General features: G+C 35.6%; 1 pseudogene; it reads right to left on the reverse strand.

Moving 5' to 3' along the window:
• Positions 1-17,785: 17,785 nt before the first annotated feature.
• Positions 17,786-21,125, reverse strand: LOC120130365 (annotated as a pseudogene).
• Positions 21,126-21,866: the final 741 nt, after the last annotated feature.

Consider the following 21,866-nt stretch of genomic DNA (forward strand, 5'->3'; position numbering starts at 1 on the left):
ATAAAACACTGAAAGTTAAAACCCTACACTCCTAAAAAAATCTCAATTATAGTAGAATCGAAGAAGAAAGATCGTCATAAAACAGGATTATGAAAAAGGAATCGCTTTTTGTTCATGGGGATTGGTACAAGAGTATCCAAGACTTCGAAGACTCGGTCTTTCTCATCTTCGTCTTTCCATCTGCCGTATCGTATTCGTATTATGGTTTATAGTTTAATTGAAATCTCCGACCAGAAAAAAAAAAAATTCTAAACCACTGAATTCTTGCTTTATTGATAGAGAAAATCGCCTCAGTGACCAAAAAAAAGTTATAATATACGATTTTAACCAACTTTTTTTGGATTTGCCAAAATGACCAACAAAATCGCAACGCGAAATAAAAATCGCAACGCGATCCCCAGAATCGCAAATCAGTTTCCAGAATCGCAAATCAGTTTCCAAAATCGCAACGCGATTCTTGAAAATCGCGATGCGATAGTAGAAATTCGCATTGCGATTTTCCATAATCGCAACGCGAATATGAAAATCGCAACGCGAACACATAAATCGCAACGCGTATCCGTAAATCGCAACGTGTATCCGTAAATCGCAACGCGTATGGGTAAATCGCAATGCGTATCCGTATATCGCAACGCGTATCCGTAAATCGCAACGATAATACATAAAATCGCAACGCGTATCCGTAAATCGCAACGCGATATTTAAAGCGCCATTATAATCGCTACGCGTATTTTATTTTCAAATTACAAAAAGAATATTAAGACAAAATCCCGTAATCGCAACTCATAACCTAAAACCTAAAATCACAACTCAGTCCCATCTCCATCTCTCACTCTCTACGGCGAAGAAATCCGTCCCCATCTCCGAAGATTTCCGTCCCCATCTCCGGCGAAATCCCTCACAACCATTCACGGTCAGAAATCCCTCACAATATTCAGAAATGGAAAATCAACCTCCGAGGGTTAGTTTTTTAATTATTTTTATTTTGAAATGTTTGCATTATTGTAGGTTTTTCATATTGAAACTGATGATAAGTTTACTGGTCATTTCAATAATAGATTAACCATTTCACTTAGATTTCATTTCGCGTTACGATTCTGTCGTTGCGATTTTCATTTCGCGTTGCTATTCTCTCGTTGCGATTTTCAAGTTAGTATTTGTCTTTGTCTTTGTTCTGTCTTTTGGTTGAAGTAATGCAATCCATTCAAGTTTCAATTTGCAGAAGAGTCGCAACGAGATAAATGAAAATCGCAACGAGAGAATGACTGTCGCAACGAGAGAATCGCAACGCGAAATGAAAATCGCAACGAGAGAATCGCAACGCGAAACCAAAATCGCATTGCGATTTTCATTTCGCGTTGCGATTCTCTCGTTGCGATTTTCATTTCGCGTTGCGATTCTCTCGTTGCGATTGTCATCTCGCGTTGCGATTCTCTCGTTGCGATTTTCATTTCAACCAAAAGACAAAACAGTGTTGCAAATTTTAGTTTCAAGAATAAACTACTACTTTTATGTTTATTGTTTTTGGTATATCTTCACAGTGTAGTTTTTGGTATATCTAACTTGGTATGTTTATTGTTTTTGTAGAAATTTTTTTCGGCTCAATTGACCTTGAGAAATAAAGTCAGCCTGGCCACTACAATTGCAAAGAAGCTTTCACCTGCTCAAAGACAATTGTTTGAGGAAACCTGCTTCGGGCCATGGCTGAGAGTACAGCATCCGGGTGGAGATGCTAATTTGACCCATTTGTGGCTTCAGACCATGACATCAAATCTACCCGACAGTATACAACGTGGTGAGGAAGAGATATGGTTTCATTTTCCACCAGCGTATACTTGCTTTGGGCGGAAGGAGTTCTGCTTAATCACTGGTCTACGATTCGGACACGATGATGTAGGCCGGTACACTCGTCATATCGCCCGCCCATCATGGTTATCCCGGGTTTTTCCGGATGAGTCAATGGAGAAGCCGAACCTACATGTCGACGACCTGAAGAAATTATTTAATAAGAAAGCTGGTTTCACTCGGATGGAAGACGTCGATGTTGTCCGAGTATGCCTTCTACTACTTGTGTATGCCGGCTTTTTAGGCAGAGAGGCCAGACAACCTATTCATCGGGAGCTAATAATATTGGTAGAGGACCTGAATGCATGGAATCTATTTCCGTGGGGTTCGTATATATGGAAAGCTACCTGGACTAAGTTGTCGTCTGCCTTTGATGACCGCAAAAGTTTGCGGGGCGATGGGTCCAAATACACTTTGTCAGGCTTTGTTTGGGCCTTTAAGGTAAGAATTTCTATATAATGTTTCTAAAATTATAATTAATTATTTAACAATTACTAATTTTGTTATTATATTGTTTGTAGATTTGGATATTCGAGGCTTTCCCCAGCATGCGTACATATGCAATAAAAACGTCAAATGATATTCCCAGGGCTATTTCCTGGAAGAGGAAAACTCTGTTGGATTGGGAAGACTTAATACCATATGCCACAATAAATAATGTAAGTTAACACACATACTTTCATATAATATATAAACAAGTTATTAATAGTAGACGTTTAACTTTGTTTGAGTTTTTATATTTTAGGAGGCCAACATTCCATTACAAAGACTGACACCCACGGAGGAAGAGCTTGCCACTGATTGGTGGCAAGCTAGTCAGAATTTTTTTGATGGCACGGATGATGAGCAGCATCCACTTCCTCCAATTCGAGAGCCATCACCTCACCTAGAGCCATCACCCGATCGACCCGACTATACACCTCTAGAACGAGAGCCATCACCTATCCCGTCACATCATCGAGCCTCTTCTCCACCATCACCTCATGATAGGCGACCGGCAAAGATGCCACGACTCCTATCTCCCTGTTCTCCACCTCCACCTCAACGGGATGAGTCAAGGGAGTTACGTGATGAGGTCAATGCCTTGCGTGAGGAGATCGGTACTCTACGCGATAACGATGGTGCATGGCGTGTGGAGGTGTCAACTTTACGTGGTGAGGTTGCCGCTCTACGTGAGATGATAGTATCGTTGCAGAATGAGGTTCATACTCTACGCAACGAGGTAAGTTTAAGATTTTCCATATTTAACTTAATGATAAATTTACTCGTAATTTCACTTAGATTAGCCATTTCACTTAGATTGCTTAGTAAATTTATTCGGTTGCTGCCAATTCTGCTAAACTGTGTATTCTTTAACACTGTGAAATAGTATTTGTCTTTGTTTTGTCTTTTGGTTGAAAGTAAATTTGTTCGGTTGCTGCCAATTCTGCTAAACTGTGTATTCTTTAACACTGTGAAATATATTTGTCTTTGTTTTGTCTTTTGGTTGAAAGTAAATTTGTTCGGTTGCTGCCAATTCTGCTAAACTGTGTATTCTTTAACACTGTGAAATATATTTGTCTTTGTTTTGTCTTTTGGTTGAAAGTAAATTTGTTCGGTTGCTGCCAATTCTGCTAAACTGTGTATTCTTTAACACTGTGAAATAGTATTTGTCTTTGTTTTGTCTTTTGGTTGAAAGTAAATTTGTTCGGTTGCTGCCAATTCTGCTAAACTGTGTATTCTTTAACACTGTGAAATAGTATTTGTCTTTGTTTTGTCTTTTGGTTGAAAGTAAATTTGTTCGGTTGCTGCCAATTCTGCTAAACTGTGTATTCTTTAACACTGTGAAATAGTATTTGTCTTTGTTTTGTCTTTTGGTTGAAAGTAAATTTATCCATTCAAGTTTCAATTTGCAGAAGAAGAAATAGTTTACTTTCGCAACACGAAACTTAAAATCGCAACGCGAAACCAAAATCGCAACGCGAAATGAAAATCGCAACGACAGAATCGCAACGCGAAACCAAAATCGCAACGACAAGATCGCAACGCGAAACCAAAATCGCATTGCGATTTTCATTTCGCGTTGCGATTCTTTCGTTGCGATTTTCATTTCGCATTGCGATTCTGTCGTTGCGATTTTAATTTCGCGTTGCGATTTTGGTTTCGCGTTGCGATTTTAAGTTTCGTGTTGCGAAAGTAAACTATTTCTTCTTCTGCAAATTGAAACTTGAATGGATTGCATTACTTCAACCAATAGACAAAACAAAGACAAATACTAACTTCAGGGTATTAGTTTGAAACATATTTTTCTTTGTTATCTGATGCATTTGTGAACTATGATAGAATAATGACTTGGGTGAATACAATGCAAGTTTGAAACATATTTGTCTTTGTTTCACTGTTTAAATATCATGTCTGTTTATTTACTGATTTTTGTATTTAATTATTTAGCGGCCCGATAGAGTGGATGCTTTACGTCGGGTTATGCTTGCACGACGGAGTTCACGCATCAGACAGCGTGCACGTGCTATTAAGTCTCCGTACACCCCAATAGTGCGAAGACACCGCAAGAAGAAGCCCGACTCGCCTGTCATCCCTCAAGAGTCCACTCCTATCGTTGAAGAGGCCCCCCATATCATTCCTCGAGAGTCCCCTCCCACCGTTCAAGAGGCCACTGTCATCATTGAAGAGGTCCCTCCCACCATTCAAGAGCCCGATTCACATGGCGTCATATGTAGGCTTCTTGAGAAACCCTCTGACGTGCCGGACATGATGGATTCAAGTTGGCTCTCGTATGAGTTACCGGCCAGTACCATACCGGTATCTGAAGAGGAGAGGGAACAACTACCGGACACAATTTTGGATAACACCCTTTGGGCTAAGACCGCAGTTGATTTTTATCTACATGAGCGGAGCAAGGGGTGTTTCACTGACATATGCAAGCTCACCGATGATATCTTTTTGTTGCTTGAACGGCCTTGGTGGGGCGTATTATTAGGGGTCGAAGACAATGGCTATTTCGATGGGGGGGTAAGTCTTATATTTTTCTTATATTTCAATTTGATTAATTTTTTTTTTAAATTTATGTAAGTCACTAATATATGTCTTTTTTTGTAAAACAGCATATCGATGCGTGGGTGACACGTCTTCTAATAATAAGAAAACTTAAGAAAAATAAAAATATACGATATACAATAATGCCGACGTCTTTTCACGCCGTTCACTTGAAGAATGCACGAGATGAATCATTTGATTTGGGCAATGGACAAGCTAAACTTTATCCTGCATGGTGGGAGGTCGATAAGGTTAGTATTTATTTTAGATTGAGTTTAAAGGTTTTATGAAATAAGTGCGCAAATGAATGAATTATTACTTATGATTGCAGGTGTTTATCCCTGTTTTGGAACGTAAACATTGGATTCTCGTCGAGCTTCAGCTCCCATCCCTTAAGACAATAGTGTATGACAGCATGATAAATTACATATCATTGGCTGATTTAAGAGATGTTATTAAGGGATGGAGCTCTCATTTGGCTAAATTCTTGGATGCGATCAATTATTGGACTCGTTCTGGAAACAAGAAGCCAAAGAAGCTCAATATTACAGTTATTAGAGACGAGACCGCGCCACAACAAACGAGCGGAGCCAGAGGAGATTGTGGTCCTCTCGTATGCTTGGCGTTGGAGCGTTTGACGACGGGAAGCATCAAGTATCTACCTCCCACCGATAGAGATAAAGCTGCAGTAGGCTTGTGGTTTCGGCATTATATGGCTAAATCGATATATACGAGACGCTGTCTACCTGCATCCGCGTTATAAAAATGTCCATAAACAATTGGTAAGTTTATATACTTTTGGTTTGAAAATGTTTGGTTAAGTAACTAGAATTCAATAATTTGCTGTTTGTAGGTTTTAGATGTGTAGAAAGTGTTGTTTGAACAAATGTTTGGTTTCTGCAGGTTAATCTCAGAAGTGAACTGCGTGAAAATGATGTCGAGCTGCAAAAGTTGATTCAATAGTTTAATTGATTGTTTTTTGATTGTTTAATTGATTTGTAAAAGTTGATTCAATAGTAGATGATCGGAAATAAGAATTATTGCTTATTTTTGATTGTTTAATTGATTTGTAAAAGATGATTTGTAAAAGTTGATTTGTGTAATTGATGCGAACATAATTCTTATTTGTGCTTGTTTAATTGATTGAAATGTAATGGTTGATTTTGTTGATTTCAATCTGCATTATGTTGAAGGCAAAAATGACTATCGCAATGCGAAATGAAAATCGCAATGCGAAATGAAAATCGCAATGCGAAATGAAAATCGCAACGAGAGAATCGCAATGCGAAATGAAAATCGCAATGCGGAAATGAAAATCGCAATGCGTTTATAATTTCGCATTGCGATTATCTCGTTGCGATTTTCATTTCGCATTGCGATTTTCATTTCGCATTGCGATTCTTTCGTTGCGATTTTCATTTCGCATTGCGATTTTCATTTCGCATTGCGATTTTCATTTCGCATTGCGATTTTAATTTCGCATTGCGATTCTGTCGTTGCGATTTTCATTTCGCATTGCGATTTTCATTTCGCATTGCGATTCTCTCGTTGCGATTTTCATTTCGCATTGCGATTTTCATTTCGCATTGCGATTCTCTCGTTGCGATTTTCATTTCCGCATTGCGATTTTCATGTTGGGATTTTCATTTCGCGTTGCGATTGTATTTTCCGTGTTGCGATAGTCAAATGCATGCCTAATAGTGATAACAACTGAATAACAAGAGTTGGTTAAGTCAAAATGGTTGGCCTGAGTCATTAATTCAACTGAAAATGTTAAAAGTTCACACATAAAATCCACATAATACAACGTTTGCATTTAAAAATCACCTAAGTTAACAGTCTCAAAAGGTGAAGCCAATCGTGATTGGGATTTTAAAGATGATTGCCTTTTGCTTGACACCATATGAGCTTTGGATTTTGATGAGGATCCATATTTTGGTAGAGGAAAAGATGATTTGATGGCACTGGTGATCCACATGTCAACCTTGTATGACCACTTTCCTTGCACCGACTACATGTCGATCTCTTCTTCTCTTCACCCTTAGACGGTATACGATCGTGACTTTTTGGTCGGCCAGGTAGCCTTCTGTCCATGGCTGGTGGCAAAACTGTTTGTAAGTCATCTGGTATGTCCCACTCAGAAGGATGTGGAATAGGGTAGACAATCTCGGCATAAGTCTGTCGATAAACTTCTGTAGTGTAGCAATCCATAGCGTATGCGCTTGAATCATCTTGGTTTAAATGAATAGCAACTTTTATAACATGGCCACACGGATAACCAGATGTTTGCCATTTCATACAACTACACGTCTTTGCATTTAGATCGACTAGCCCATTTAAGTTATTATCCAGTACTTGAAACAAAGTGTTTGAACATGGTTCAACTCTCCATGACGTTGACTTCACAACACGTTTCGTTATCTTTTTTTCAGTCCATGGTGTAACACGATGTTCCAATGTTCCTGTAAATTTAAATAAACAATACTTAGTAAAATATATAAATATGATAAGTTACGAATTCAAAGAAATAATACCTGCATGGTTTCTTTTCTTGTAGTACCACTGTTGAATAGAGGCTCGAAAAAACTCCATTAACATAGTAATGGGTAATTTCCGGGAATGACGACTTAGAGCGTTGATTGATTCTGCACTATTAGACGTCATGAAACCATATCTTGCTCCAAGTTGATGTACTCTTGACCATCTTTCAAACCCGACATCTTCTAGTGTTTGAGCACACTGAGGCAAAACACGTCTTAAACAATTTATATGCTTATTGAAATCCACTTCCCGATAAGCTTTTACAGCCTTCCAGTATGTCCATTTGTGCTTTTTTATACCAGCAGACCTTGATTTTAGATTTCTATACAAATGAACACCACAAAGTCCATGAAAAGCATCTGGGAAACACCTTCTAACAGCGTTGTCAATTGAGTTTGCCCTATCGGATATGATTGTCAGATTGCTAATAGGACCTATGCAATCCCTAAGATGCCCCATAAACCATGTCCATGAATCAGAGGTTTCAGATTTGCCAACCCCGTAAGCTATTGGCAATATCCCATTGTTAGCATCCATGGCTACTGCTAATAAGTTTACTCCAAGGTATCGACCTTTCAAATGTGCTCCGTCAACTATAATAACTGGGCGCATGCAAGTAATAAACGAACGAATCTACAAAATAATATACACAAGAAATATAATCATTTAAATGTGAAATGCATGTAACTAACAAAAATGAGTCAACAAAATTATATTGATTTACTAACCGTAGCACCAATGGCGATAAACAGCAACTCAAAGCGTCCATCTCTATCTGTTTTGATATGAGTTACCGACCCAGGATTTTTCAGCTTTAAATTGTGACAATAAGCCGGCAGTTGGGCAAACGATGCTTCTGGCGACCCCCTCAACAATTCCAAGGCATAACATTTGGCTCTCCAAGCTTGAGAATATGATATACTAATCTTGAACCGAGCATTCATGTCAGTCATAATTTCATGTCCCCGATATACCCTGCCATTCAAAAACATTAACTCAGCCAGAAAACCACCCAACACCTTTTTGTTTGCCTGTCTATGGTGAGGAAAAACTTGGGTTCTTGAACATGTATGTTTATCAATAAAAGTCCTAACTTGAAACATTTTGCAATCTTTTATTCTCTTTGCAATCATACGCCACGTACAGTTTTTGTCAATCATACACCTTGTTTCGAAACGATCTTTGCTTGATTTGTTAACTTTTAGTTGATAGCCATCTTCCACACATTTCGTATATAAAGCTATCTTCAAGTCTTCCTTTGTATCAAAACAATCATCTTTCTTGATACGAATAACTTTTGTGTAACAATCAACTGCTTTCTTTATCAACTCTTCTTCCGGTATCTGAAGTAATTCTGGCATATTCCAGTTATACGCCCGTGGCATTTTCTTTTCTTCGGGGACTTTTTCTTCTTCTTTTTCTTCTTCAGGATTATATGAATTACAGAATGGATGTTCAACATGTTCATTCACAGTCGTAACTTCCTCCTCATTATCATCAACATTACATTCTTCGGCAACGGCTGTTTCATCATCAAAATTCGGGTATTGACCAATATCAATATCATTACACGCATGGTCTGTTTCTTCTTCTGAACATCATCAAAATCCGTGTATTGACCAATATCAAAGTCCGGATATTGACCAAGACCAAATTTCGAATACTGACTAGTACTCACAATTTTTTCTGTTGGCTCATCATCGTCTAACTGGTCAATACGAAAACCGGAATTTGGTGCTGAAAGTTGATTGGGATTTGGATTAGAGAAAGGTTGTGGGTTTTGAGAAAAACTTAGTTGATTACTACCCGCTACTGACCCAACAATACTACTTCTAGGTTCAACAACATACAATGTAACATCATCTTGTGAAACACTAATGTAAGCAATGAATCGTTCAACATCTTCATTGTCGGTTAACAAATAAACTTTACCATTTCTCTGATAAGATAGCCTAAATCCACTTAGGGGCTCTAAATTCAATTTATTTGAAACACGTAGCATTAGAGTTTCATAAGTTAACTTTTGTAAAGACAATTTTAGTTGAAGATTCATGGGTAAAGGCATATATTGTAAAACACCATGAACATTATCCCATGACCCTCCAAAACACAAATCTATCCAAACATGATCAACATTAGATGATTTCATGGTTGTAAATTAATTTACTAAACAGACGAGCTGCGAAACTAAAACCTGTTGCCGGATTGGGAAGGATGTCGTTGGATATAGGAACGGATGTCGCCGGAGAGAGTGATAGATGGAGATGGAATGAGTTGCGATTTAGGGATTTAGTTTATGATTTCAGTGTTATATACCCAAATTTCAGTGTTGTGATTTACAGATTCTCGTTGCGATTTACGGATTATCGTTGCGATTTACAGATTCTCGTTGCGATTTACGGATTATCGTTGCGATTTACGGATACGCGTTGCGATTTACGGATTATCGTTGCGATTTACGGATACGCGTTGCGATTTACGGATACGCATTGCGATTTACGGATACGCGTTGCGATTTACGGATACACGTTGCGGTTTACGGATACGCGTTGCGATTTACGGATACGCGTTGCGATATACGGATACGCATTGCGATTTACCCATACGCGTTGCGATTTACGGATACACGTTGCGATTTACGGATACGCGTTGCGATTTATGTGTTCGCGTTGCGATTTTCATATTCGCGTTACGATTATGGAAAATCGCAATGCGAATATGTACTATCGCATCGCGATTTTCAAGAATCGCGTTGCGATTTTGGAAACTGATTTGCGATTCTGGGGATCGCGTTGCGATTTTTATTTCGCGTTGCGAATTTGTTGGTCATTTTGGCAAATCCAAAAAAAGTTGGTTAAAATCGTATATTATAACTTTTTTTTGGTCACTGAGGCGATTTTCTCTTATTGATATCTTTGTTATTAGTGAGAGGTCTAATTCTGATTTTAGTCCCTCTCTTTTGTTAAAATATGAATCTAATCATGCAATACTTAAGAAATTAGTGGGAATGACATTCTCAATTTGGTTGGAAAAATATATTTGTTGATCAAAGAAATCTTCACGATAATCATATCAAATCAGACGTGAGAATATAATATTTTAAAATTATAATATTTTTTTTACAATCCTATAATATATTAATATGGCATTCCATTTTATGTTGCGTAGGTATAATATAATAGTGTTGCATGTATATCGGCTAGGGACATGAAGCAGCTAGCATGCAGACTGACAGAAAATAAGATGTGGTTGATGCATGTCATATATAAATAAAGTCAAAGTTTGACTAGTAATAGGTCTAAGTTTAGATTGGAGCAGCATCAAGGATCGCATTTGGTCCAATGCAATACAACACGACTTTTAAAGTATGTCATCCACTTTCAAGAATTGGTTATATAGACATCAATTTTTGTCCATATATATATATATATATATATATATATATTATAGATTGAAATCATTTTGAAAAAATATATAATATATGAATTTTTTAAATGTTTTGAAAATATATGATATATAATTTTTAAAAATATTTTTGAAAATATATATTATATCGTTTTGAAATTTTTTTTAAAAATATATATATATTATATAGTTTTGAAATTTTTTTTTGAAAAACATATATATTATATAGTTTTGAAAATTAGTTTTTAAATATATATATTATATAGTTTTGAAAACATTTTTGAAAAATATATATATTATATAGTTTTGAAAATTAGTTTTTAAATATATATATTATATAGTTTTAAAAATTAGCTTTTAAAAATATATATATATTATATAGTTTTGAAAGTTAGTTTTTAAAATATATATTATATGATTTTGAAAATTATTTTTTAAAAACATATATTGTATAGTTTTAAAAAAATGTTTTTAATTTATTTATCTATTTTTTATTTATTTTATTTCATTTATTTTTTTATCTATTTTCTTTCATTTATTTTTTTTTATCTATTTTGGGTCCAAATGGTCAAAGGATGAGCCCAACTCGGGCATCCCATAGTTCAGATTGGGGTTCTAACAGTGTCGTAGTAAGGGATTATGGTTTATAAACCCTAAAACATCATTTATCCAGGTAGATCTGGACCGTTGGATCTGACCCAATCCAACGGCCAGAAGCAATCTCAAGCATCATCGAGCCAACAATACAGTCAACACCCAGCGCACTTTCCGGCCACGCCAACGGGACTGAACCATCCCGAGGCGGCCGGCGTGAAACAAGGAATCACAACAGCCCGTAATAAGAACAACCCCGAATAATCCAGGATCGACCGCAAGATAGCCGGAAATAATCCCCGTCGGGGCATTATAAATACGTACACAGAACCACCAACACAGGACCACTGTCAGGACAACCAAAAAGCCACGGCCAAAACCAAGGAAAAAACTGAGAGTCTACAACAAAAAATACCCACATCAAGTACCATATCACAAACAAACCGGACGAGAACAGTAGACCAAGCACACAGAGAGAACAAACAGAGAACCATCGACCAACAGCAAAGAACGAGACAATACCAAATACATACAAAACCCACAGTAAACAATACCATCGAGCCAAACCACGAAGCAAAACGGAACCAAAATAACCAAAGGCCGAAGCCCTACAAAAATCCAAGCAAAATAAAAAGCAAAGCAAAGTCGAGAACTTTCATCGGGAACGTTTCGAGGAAAACGAAAGGAGCGCCATCGGAACGCCGGAACCCGAAGACAGAGTCGTCGGAAAGGTGAGAAAACCGGACGGATTCCTTTAGATCTATGCCATTTGGGGTTGTTTTGGGGAATTTTAGCTTCGAATCGGGGTTTAGGGTAACAAAGAGAGTGTTTTAGGGGGTTTATCGGCGACTGGAGCGGCAATCATCAGCGTTTGGTGGTGGTCGGTCGGGGTCGATCATCCCCTCCGGTGGGGTATTTAGAGAAAAGGCAGAGAACTCTCTTCCTTGCTTTTTCTAGTGAGAGAGGCAATTGAACCAAATGGGGAAAGATAAGCCATTTTGGCTTAAGGGAAGCATATATATATAGCCTAGGCAAAACGACGTAGTTTCAGTGGGGGGCATTTGCGTGATTTTCCGCACAGGTAAACTATTCTACCGATCCTTGTAAGTTTTATTTGTTATATTTTAATTATTGAATTAAACTTTCACTACTTTTAATTTGGAGTTCTAATTTCGCTATACTTATATTATGGTCACTAATTCTTTTATATATATATATATATATATATTTATTTATTTATTTATTTATTTAATTTCGTTTATTCTATTATATATTTATTATTATTATTACATTAATATTTTTTCTCTCTCATTTGATTCTTTTTTATATTTATTCTTTTTTCAGAGAAATTCTAATCAAAGGTAAACAATTTGAATCGAATGTTTAAACTTAAATTTAATTTTTTAATTTTCGCAATTAAGACAACCGGAAAAATAATTGGTACCAAAAGGGCGGTTCAAGAGTGTTAATCCTTCCTTGACAGTAACCGACTCCCGAACCCGACACGTTTCTGGCACAATGCAGATCAGGTAAAATGGTGTCCGACCCACCTAAATTCGTTTTAAAATGGTCGGTGGTGACTCTAACCCAATTCATTCACGTCGAAGCCCAATTCCGAACCCAACCGAAAGACGGTTCTGACAGGTCCATCACTTGTTGTATACAAATCAGATTTATTCTCTGGTTTTATTAATAAGTCGGCCTTTCAATTTGGTGTTAGGACCGCATAATTAATTCATACACATAATATTCGTGCATTTGGCAGCGAGATTTCACATTGTGCTGCAATTATACCGATGAAGAAAAACATGTAAGAAAACTCAAGTAGGAGGGAGTGTTATTTTTTCTAGAGATTTCGAATTTGAGTAGTGTGTATATTAAGACCTTAAGAACATTATGATTATGTATATAATCATAGGTGTATCTAGGCCTAGGTCTACCTAAGTTACGGCCCTTACGCCTAAAAAAGGGGTAAATATTTATTCAGTCATTCATTTATTATTTAGTTTAGTTTTGGCTACTCAATTATTATTTATTTTAAATCATATTTAATGTTATGTTTTTGTTTTATTTTGGTCACTCGTCTTTAAAAGATTAGTGGTGATGTTGACGTATCATCATAATATAATGTTGCGTCATGATTAAAAAAATATCATATTAGCATAATTCTTAAATTTTTTTAATGATAGTTGATCAAAATAAAATTAAATCCTAAGGTTATGCTTTTGAAAAAAATAATAGTTAAATGACAAAAATATAAAATTAAGTAATATGTGCGGTGACCAAAATAATTTTTTTTTTGTATAACTACTGGTATTTGATCTATTGATCGACTAACCCAGATAGAGTACTGCAGAGGCAAGGGCGACTCCCCCAACCCAATTTGCTCAATTTGCAATCGTCAAGATTCGAACTCTTGACTTTGTTTAATAAATCCAGTGTCTCATTCCACTAAACCAACTGGTGGTGACCAAATAGTTAGCTTACCCTAAATAAAAAAATATGTATGAATTATGTTAATAAAATTATATTAGTCCAATTGATATACTTTTTCTAGATTTAATCCATATATATAATTGTTATTATATCTTTAAATTAAATATATATATATATATATATGAATTATTTTAGAAAAACTTATTATGTATATATTAATCCAGCTTATAAAAAAAATTTAGATTCGTCACTACTTGTAAAAGTATTAATCCAATCTATAAATTTTTCAAGATTCGTCGCTGCTTATAATCTTCTATGTTATTAAAAGAAATGGAGGAAAACAGGCATGTTACATCCCACCAAGGGTTAAGCTGAGGAGATTAGATTACTCTCGGAATGAAGAAACAGAGATAATTAGATAAAGACGCCATAACTTATGTTGCTCATGCCCATTACTATGTACTGCTTCATGCTTGTGTCATGCATGTCGGGGCACTGAGTATGGAGATGAGATTAGATTGGTTGGAAGAGAGAATCGATCACTGCTTACATCTAACTCTTAGTACTACTACATGAATATTTTGTAGTGATAAACCATAGCAAGCTACAGATGATCATACAATCGGACTTTCAAATCCCAATCTATTACAAATTTCATCTTAGCATCCAAATCAATTTTCAAAACGTTAAAACTTACAATAGACTGTTTATTACTCTTCCTTGTGGGAAGAAATTAAACTGCTCCATCTTTGTCATCAAGACCTGTTGTGGATGGGATCTGATCCTCTTGGAACTCTTCGTTTGCTCGACCGATTCGGATCTAATTTGTTGTTTGCAGCTTCCGGTCTCATTCCGTTCATGTCAGCATCCTTAAGAACACGTTGATTCCTCCTGATAGCCATTCCATCATCTCCTCGACCATGCCTGAAGGCAAGGTCTATACATGTCAGCCCATGAACTCCACTGGTTCAACTGCTAAAAGCCCAGAAATGATTAGAAACGTGAGAAATCTTTCAACACTGCAAACCATTTTCCCTCTTGCCCTACACTCAACTGAAACAGGAATAAGCTGGCTTTGGATTGTAATCAGCAATGATCACATGAAATTCTACAGCATAAATTCTTACACTTTTGTCTTGAAGTGGTGATTGTTCATAGTTCAATCTATCTATAGCAAGAAACTCACTGTCAATTAAAGTGTTGATTCTTCACGTTTCATCCTCTACTGTTATCCATGTGCATGTGGCCATCATGAATGTATGAGCATCTGAAACAGAAGGTCATATTGACATGAATAAACTTGACTTGGTAAGACACAAAATCCAGAAAGGAATGCCACCATAAACAGATGCTTAACAGCCCTTGCTTTTTATATACTTCACAATCACATAGATCATAATCAGACCGATCGTTCGCTTCTCAGAATATATACTTACCTAAAAGGAAAATACCACTACGAAGCTGGATTCCCCCTTTCACTTATTTGATTTTGGTTTCTGACAAATTCAAAATTAGGAAGTCATTTCTATCCACGTGCTATTCATTTTTACGTCAAAATTTCTCTCGATCTTATGCATATGTTGTTTATTTAAATTTTGACGACACGGGTAAATGAATTATTATTATTCCATGAGAATTAAAGTTCGAGCACCATAGATTCTAAGAGTATGAGTGTTCAATATCATGAGTGTTCAATATCAAAATGTTTAAAGTTATCTTTAAACAAATATTATCTTGTATTTAACTCAGGTTAATTAAAAAATTGACATAATCAAACATATGGAAACATAAAAAGGCATATTTAATGAAATAAAAAGAATAATTTTTATCAAATACATGATAAAAATTAAATAATCAATTTAGGTAGAAAATATAAGTATCATTTAGCAAAGTTTAAATATCAATCTAAGATAATAAAAAAACTACGAATATCAAAAAGGCGTTTCGAAATCTCTTCTAATGGTTGGTTGGTTGTCCCTTGTTCCCATATGTAATGGGGTAAGGGGAGGTAAGATAGTAGGCTGCCCCCAACACTAGGTTGAAATCTCTTCTAATGATAGATTTATATTTGTAAGTTTATATGGATTGAATTTTAATATAATTGATATAAAATAAGATTATAATATTTAAGAAAATGTGATACTAAATTGTAATCATATTCAAATTGTATATTATCTTTTAAAATAAAATAAAGATTAATTAATTTAGGGAAAATTTTACAACTTTCGACGAGTATCAATGAGCATCACTAATGATGAGCACTATTAATTTAATTTATAAAACTTTAAAATTATAAAGTATTCAACATATAATTATAAATTAGTTAAAAATCTAAACGTAAATTATTTAAAATAAAGTATTAATTAAATTATTTTTATAAGGTAAACTATGTATTTAGTACCTAAAGTTTCACTTTTGGTATGTTTTAGTACCCAAACTTTCAAATTTTATAAAATCGTATCTAAAGTTTAGTTTTTGTTCTATTTTGATACTTGTTGTTAAAAACTTAACGATATGGTGACATGACATAATGTGATAATTTTTATTATTATTTTTATTCTGCTAATAGGGTGATGACACATATCACCGCCCTATTGCAATAAAATTAACATAATTGTGCTTAGCGTGGAAATTAAACCTATGCGAGAGGAAAAGGCTTGGCTAATGGCTAGCAAGATAATTGTTATTCATTCATCACAAAATATATTTAATTTATACTCTATTACCACCACAAAACAATATATTTTAATTAAAATTAGGACTCAAACTTAGGACTTCTCCCAAAAAAAATAGTGTACAAATCATTAAACTAGTCAACTAAATTAATTATATAAGATCAACTTTATATTTAATTTATAAAATTGTTTAATCAAAGACTAAATTATTTAAAAATATAAAACATTTTTTAGTATAAACTATAATAAATATGAAATTATTAAAATAATACTATTTTTTAACTTCATAAATCCTCTATTAATTAAATAAATATACAATTCTAAATTATTTATGATAAAAGTAATTTTTAATATTTATTTAAGTTAAATTTATATTATATGATCATAATTTAATTTTTAAAATAGTTTAAGATTGATTTTTTTAAAAGCATATATTTAATTATTTTTATTCTAAAATAAAGTTAAAATAATTTAATTTTTAATTAAGTAATTTAGTTTATAATGAAAGATGTTTTTTTATTTTTAAATATTTTAATATTTAATTATTATTATTATTATTATTTTGTTTTAAGATGGTAATGGAAAATAATTAAATATAGTTTGTGGTGATTTATTAATTATTAACTTGTTTAGTCTAGTGGCTAAGCTTTTATTGCCTTACTTGGAGGGCACATGTTCAATTCCCTAGTTGGTTTTTTTTCGTAGGTGGTGACACATATCATCACCCTATTAGTTTAATAAAATAATAAAAATATTATTTAATTGCTGATGTGGTAATTTAAAAAATAAAAAAATTATTGGATATCAAAATGAAACAAAAACATATGATTTCATAAAAACGTATCAAAAGTGAAACTTTAGGTACTAAATGTGTCATTTATCCAAAATAAATAATTTATAACTATACAAAAACGTATGTTTTCATAAAAAAGAACGTATCAAAAGTGAAACTTTAGGTACTAAATTTATTTATCTTAAATAATTAATTTATAATTATACGTTGAGTAATTTATAATTTTTAAATTTTATAAATTAAATTAATGATGCTCACAGTTACGATTAATGGTGTTTATTGTTACTCATCGAGCATGAAAAAATAATCCTTAATTATATATTATATTTAAAAGAAAGCAGTGGGCTCATATTTAACAGCACCAATCTTCTCTTATATGCGAGCAATCTTGTCCTAACCTCCCCTTCAAAAACTGTAAGATAAACAGCATCTTAGGAAGAAAGAATCAAATAATAATAGTTACATTTTTTTCCTTTGTTTTCACATATTTACTGTGTTTCCTGTGTTGAAATTTGAACATCCTATTCATCTTTATCTTCGTCTTCATCATAGTTAAAAGGTAAGGGCACCGATTTGAATGCACGGTACTTGCCCACGTTGTTCAAATGCTCGTTCTCTAACCGGAAGAAATTCCACATGCCGCGCCGGATGATCTCCAGGCTCGACACTATGGTCACCAACGTTTGCCTATGCAGATCAAACAAGTTGAAATTGAACACCGTTTGCAGCCATGCAAATCTCAGCAAAACATCCAGAATCTGCGTTTTTAATGAACAAACAAATTGTTAAAACACATAATAAAATGGAATCTCTTGGCGAATATTAAAACATTACGCCGTCATTATGCTCACCATGGCACCAAAGTAGACGCTTTTGTTAGGGATAAGGAGTTTGTCTCTCAGCCAGCGGTTCTTCGAATGCCGTTTCAGTAGTCCCCAGTCGTGGATAAGGTCCCAATAAGTACCGAAGATTGCCGCTGCAACCGAGAAAACAACGGCTGATATTCCCCAACCTAATCCCTTGTTGAGGCTGTAAGCGGATCTCAAACACAGGGCGACGATCGTGACGAAATATTTCAGCCCGTTGTACCCTTGTTCGGGGTTCTTCTCTTCGAACAAGCGACGCAGGCATTGAAGGAGGCGAGACCAGTACGGGATCACAGCGATGATGAAGCTGAAAGTGTTGAATACAGCGTTGGTTTTGCAGCTGTTTTGCCTGTGTTTGAAGTCTCCCCATCCGTAGTAGCAAATGTAGAATTCAAGGCTCCGGAATGCTTGCACCTGAAGGCAAAGAAAAGGGTTGACAACGATTATACCGATGACCGTTTCAAAATAATCAAACAGCAAGTTTCAAGTCACAAACCTGGCTAGTTAATTGATCTGCCAGGAAGAAATCTGGTAGTGTGACCTGCAGTAGAAAGTCATTAACCGATTAATAAGACCGATCTGATCATTGTTTTGATCATATAGACCCTTAAGCTATCTCTTTTTTAACCTTGTAGAGAGGGGCGCAGATACAATGGAACAAACATGTGAGGAAGAAGTAACGGCTCGATCGATATAGGATGTTGAGTGGCAAGAACAGTATGATAAACACGAGCTGCAGAACAAAGAACCAAGAAATCAGTAACATTCAATACTATTAGCAAAAGATCAGTTCTTCTCATTAAGAACAAATTGAATAATCTTACCACAACGAGGATCAAAGGGAGTATTTCGGTGAATGCTTGGTAATCCATTGTTTTGGGATCCATCTGCATATCAAGATTTGAGAGCACACTAGCTAGCGCCAGTGCTGCAAGACCAAAACTTACAAGCAGAACTTCTCTGTAGCCTAGTTCTGTTCCTTGCTTAAAACCGAATATGAAGGCGTAATTGACCCGATACCTTCTCCAAAAGTATACATTCACGGCATACATAACCATATGTAGAACGACGAATCCAAAATAAACTGCAGGTTTCAAACAAATGGATTAATTATCGAATTGCAGGGGTATGGATATGAAGGTTTAGGTGAGTAGAGATGCTAGCCAAGAAACATTTAAATCTAAAAACTTACCTGTAAAGAGGGAACATGGTTTCCATGTACTGGTTCTTTCCATCTTGACCCATGATATTTCGGGCACGAATGATCAATATAAGTGCTACTATGAGAGCAAATGTGCATCCAGCAAAGAAACCTGAGAATTGCAAAGCGTTATATATTTACTGGTACTGAATTGCTTCATGAACTCCCTATATATAATGTGAAGTTAAGTTGGTATACCAGTAGAGAATGTTATTCTATGTCTTTGTTTCCTAGCTTTTGGTCTTAAAACACTCATTCCTTTGCTGCGGTTCGAGTTTGCGAAATGCTTGATGAACGTAGCTTCAACTCTCTCCATAAGTTTGGTAACCTGCGATTAAACATGTAAATTATCTGTTATCTAAGCCATTCTTAGCACCTTAAGGGCTGCTTTTAATTTATTAGAAAAAGCTCACCTCTTCGGAGCTACCTAGGTAAGAATTATCTACCATGTTCATGTATGACTTTGCAGCGTCCCTTGAAGTGATCTGCAATCATGATGAACAAAATATTGTTAAAAACCAGAAGCCAATTGGGCATGTATATGAGGGGAAGTTGATTAATAGATATGTACATACACATACATACATACATACCTTGTCATATTTCTTCATGATTTTTGAGAAGGCTAATGTGTTTAAGAAGCTAAAACTCTTTAGAAGTCGCAGTTTTTGGTAGAATTCAACAAAAGCTCGCTTAAGTTGGTGCTCAACTTTCTTAAGATTTTCCCTATTAAACTTCAGCTCAGTGTGCTTAGGTACGTTTAGAACACCTTTAATGGTTGATAGAGGTGTCGCAAGGGTGTTGTTCATTTTGACATGGTTTAGAATATGTAATGGAGCTGGTTTTCGACCCTTAATTTCATTGGCCACTGGCTTTTGAACTTCAGCTTTGTCTTGTTTATCATCATCTGAATCTTCATGGACGCTTGGCCCTTCTTCTATAACCTCCATGTGCTCAACTCTCCCTGCATATCAACCAAAAACACGTTCATAAATTGTACAGGAACTAAATTTATATGTTGTTGTGCTTTGTGGTGTATGACTTACTGCTTGCCCTGGCACCAGCAGGAGTCGAAGCAGCCAAGGCGGCGGTGGAGGCAGCGACGTCAGAGGCGAGACGGGTCATTTCGCCAGACCTGTCTTCCCACGACCATCCCTGAGGATTCTCCACTTTGATTCTGAAAGCAATCAGAGCATCCATTTGCTTGTTCAAGATCTCAGCCTCTTTGGTCACCTCTTCCACCTTGGACCTATAGAACTTATCCACCTTATTGAACTCGTCATCGAGCCTTCTAAAGAACACCAGCTCGTATTCTCCCCCTTCGTCTGCTTGCATAAGGAAAGTCGTTTCGTAACTCCGGGAACCGTCACGATCGACGGAGTTCACCAAGATAGGTCGTTGATCTTCGATGTCCGGAGGAAGGAGTGGTGGGCTGCTGGTTGTTGTTGTGTCTTTGGACCAGACCACTGAAAGCTCTGTACAGTGTCATCTTTCGTTTGAGACCACCTGGGGTGGCCGGTGGTCTTGTCCTTTGCTTGAAGCCATGGATTTCTTTTAAAAGTGTCTTGAGAAAGTCATAATCCATGTAAGCTTCCTGCCATTCAGGCACCATTTGAGATGCGAATTCCTTCCCGAACTTCATGTTTTTCCAGTTCTGGTTATTGCCGGAAAAAAAACACAGGAACTGAAGAGTTTGGTTTTTCAGTATATCTCAGTGTTGGAATCAGAGAATGACAGGCGATAAGTAGATAGCAAGAAGCGGGTAATGTTAAACTTCGGTCGTGTGTGTGTGTCTATTTAAAGAGGAGAAAACATTGACGCTTTCTCTTTCATTGTCTGTTCCGTACTGCTGTGCTGCTTCCACGCACGTCAATGACATGCTAAATTAAATAAAGTCTTAGACCGAGGGTGGGCTACGTCCAGTTGCCTTTCATCGGAGGCGGTCAAAATATAATTTATTTTTTATTTAAATATAATTTAATTATTTAAATCGAAATGATGATTTTAATGGTAAAAAAATATTATCTTCTTAGATTCAGATTTGAACAGTATAATATATTATAAAAAAATTATATATTTATCATTAATTAATAAAAAAAATTCTAAATAGATATTATTTCACGATAATAATTAATTTGAATATATAACAGTGGATTGGTGGATAAATATTGAAAGAACTTGACCTCAGCTTTGCTCTTTCTTTGTTGCTTCAAGCTATAATATTAGTTAACGTTGCAGGCGAATAAATCGTTGTTTATAATTGTTATTTACCGTAAAGCACTGTTTATCAAAGACTAAAAATTCAAAGCCTTTGTGTTTGAATTGAATATTCATCATGCAGGGGCATGGCCCTCCGTTTTAGCTTTAAATTATCGGTAGCCATCCGACATACCTAACTGGCCCATTGTTTATGTCTGTTTTGCTCTTCCAGGAAATTGGTATTATTACTCTTTAAATATATTATTTTTCCTTGAATT

This window comes from Hibiscus syriacus, unplaced genomic scaffold (assembly GCF_006381635.1).
Source record: "Hibiscus syriacus cultivar Baekdansim isolate YM2019G1 unplaced genomic scaffold, ASM638163v2 tig00110546_pilon, whole genome shotgun sequence".
NCBI lineage: Eukaryota > Viridiplantae > Streptophyta > Magnoliopsida > Malvales > Malvaceae > Hibiscus > Hibiscus syriacus.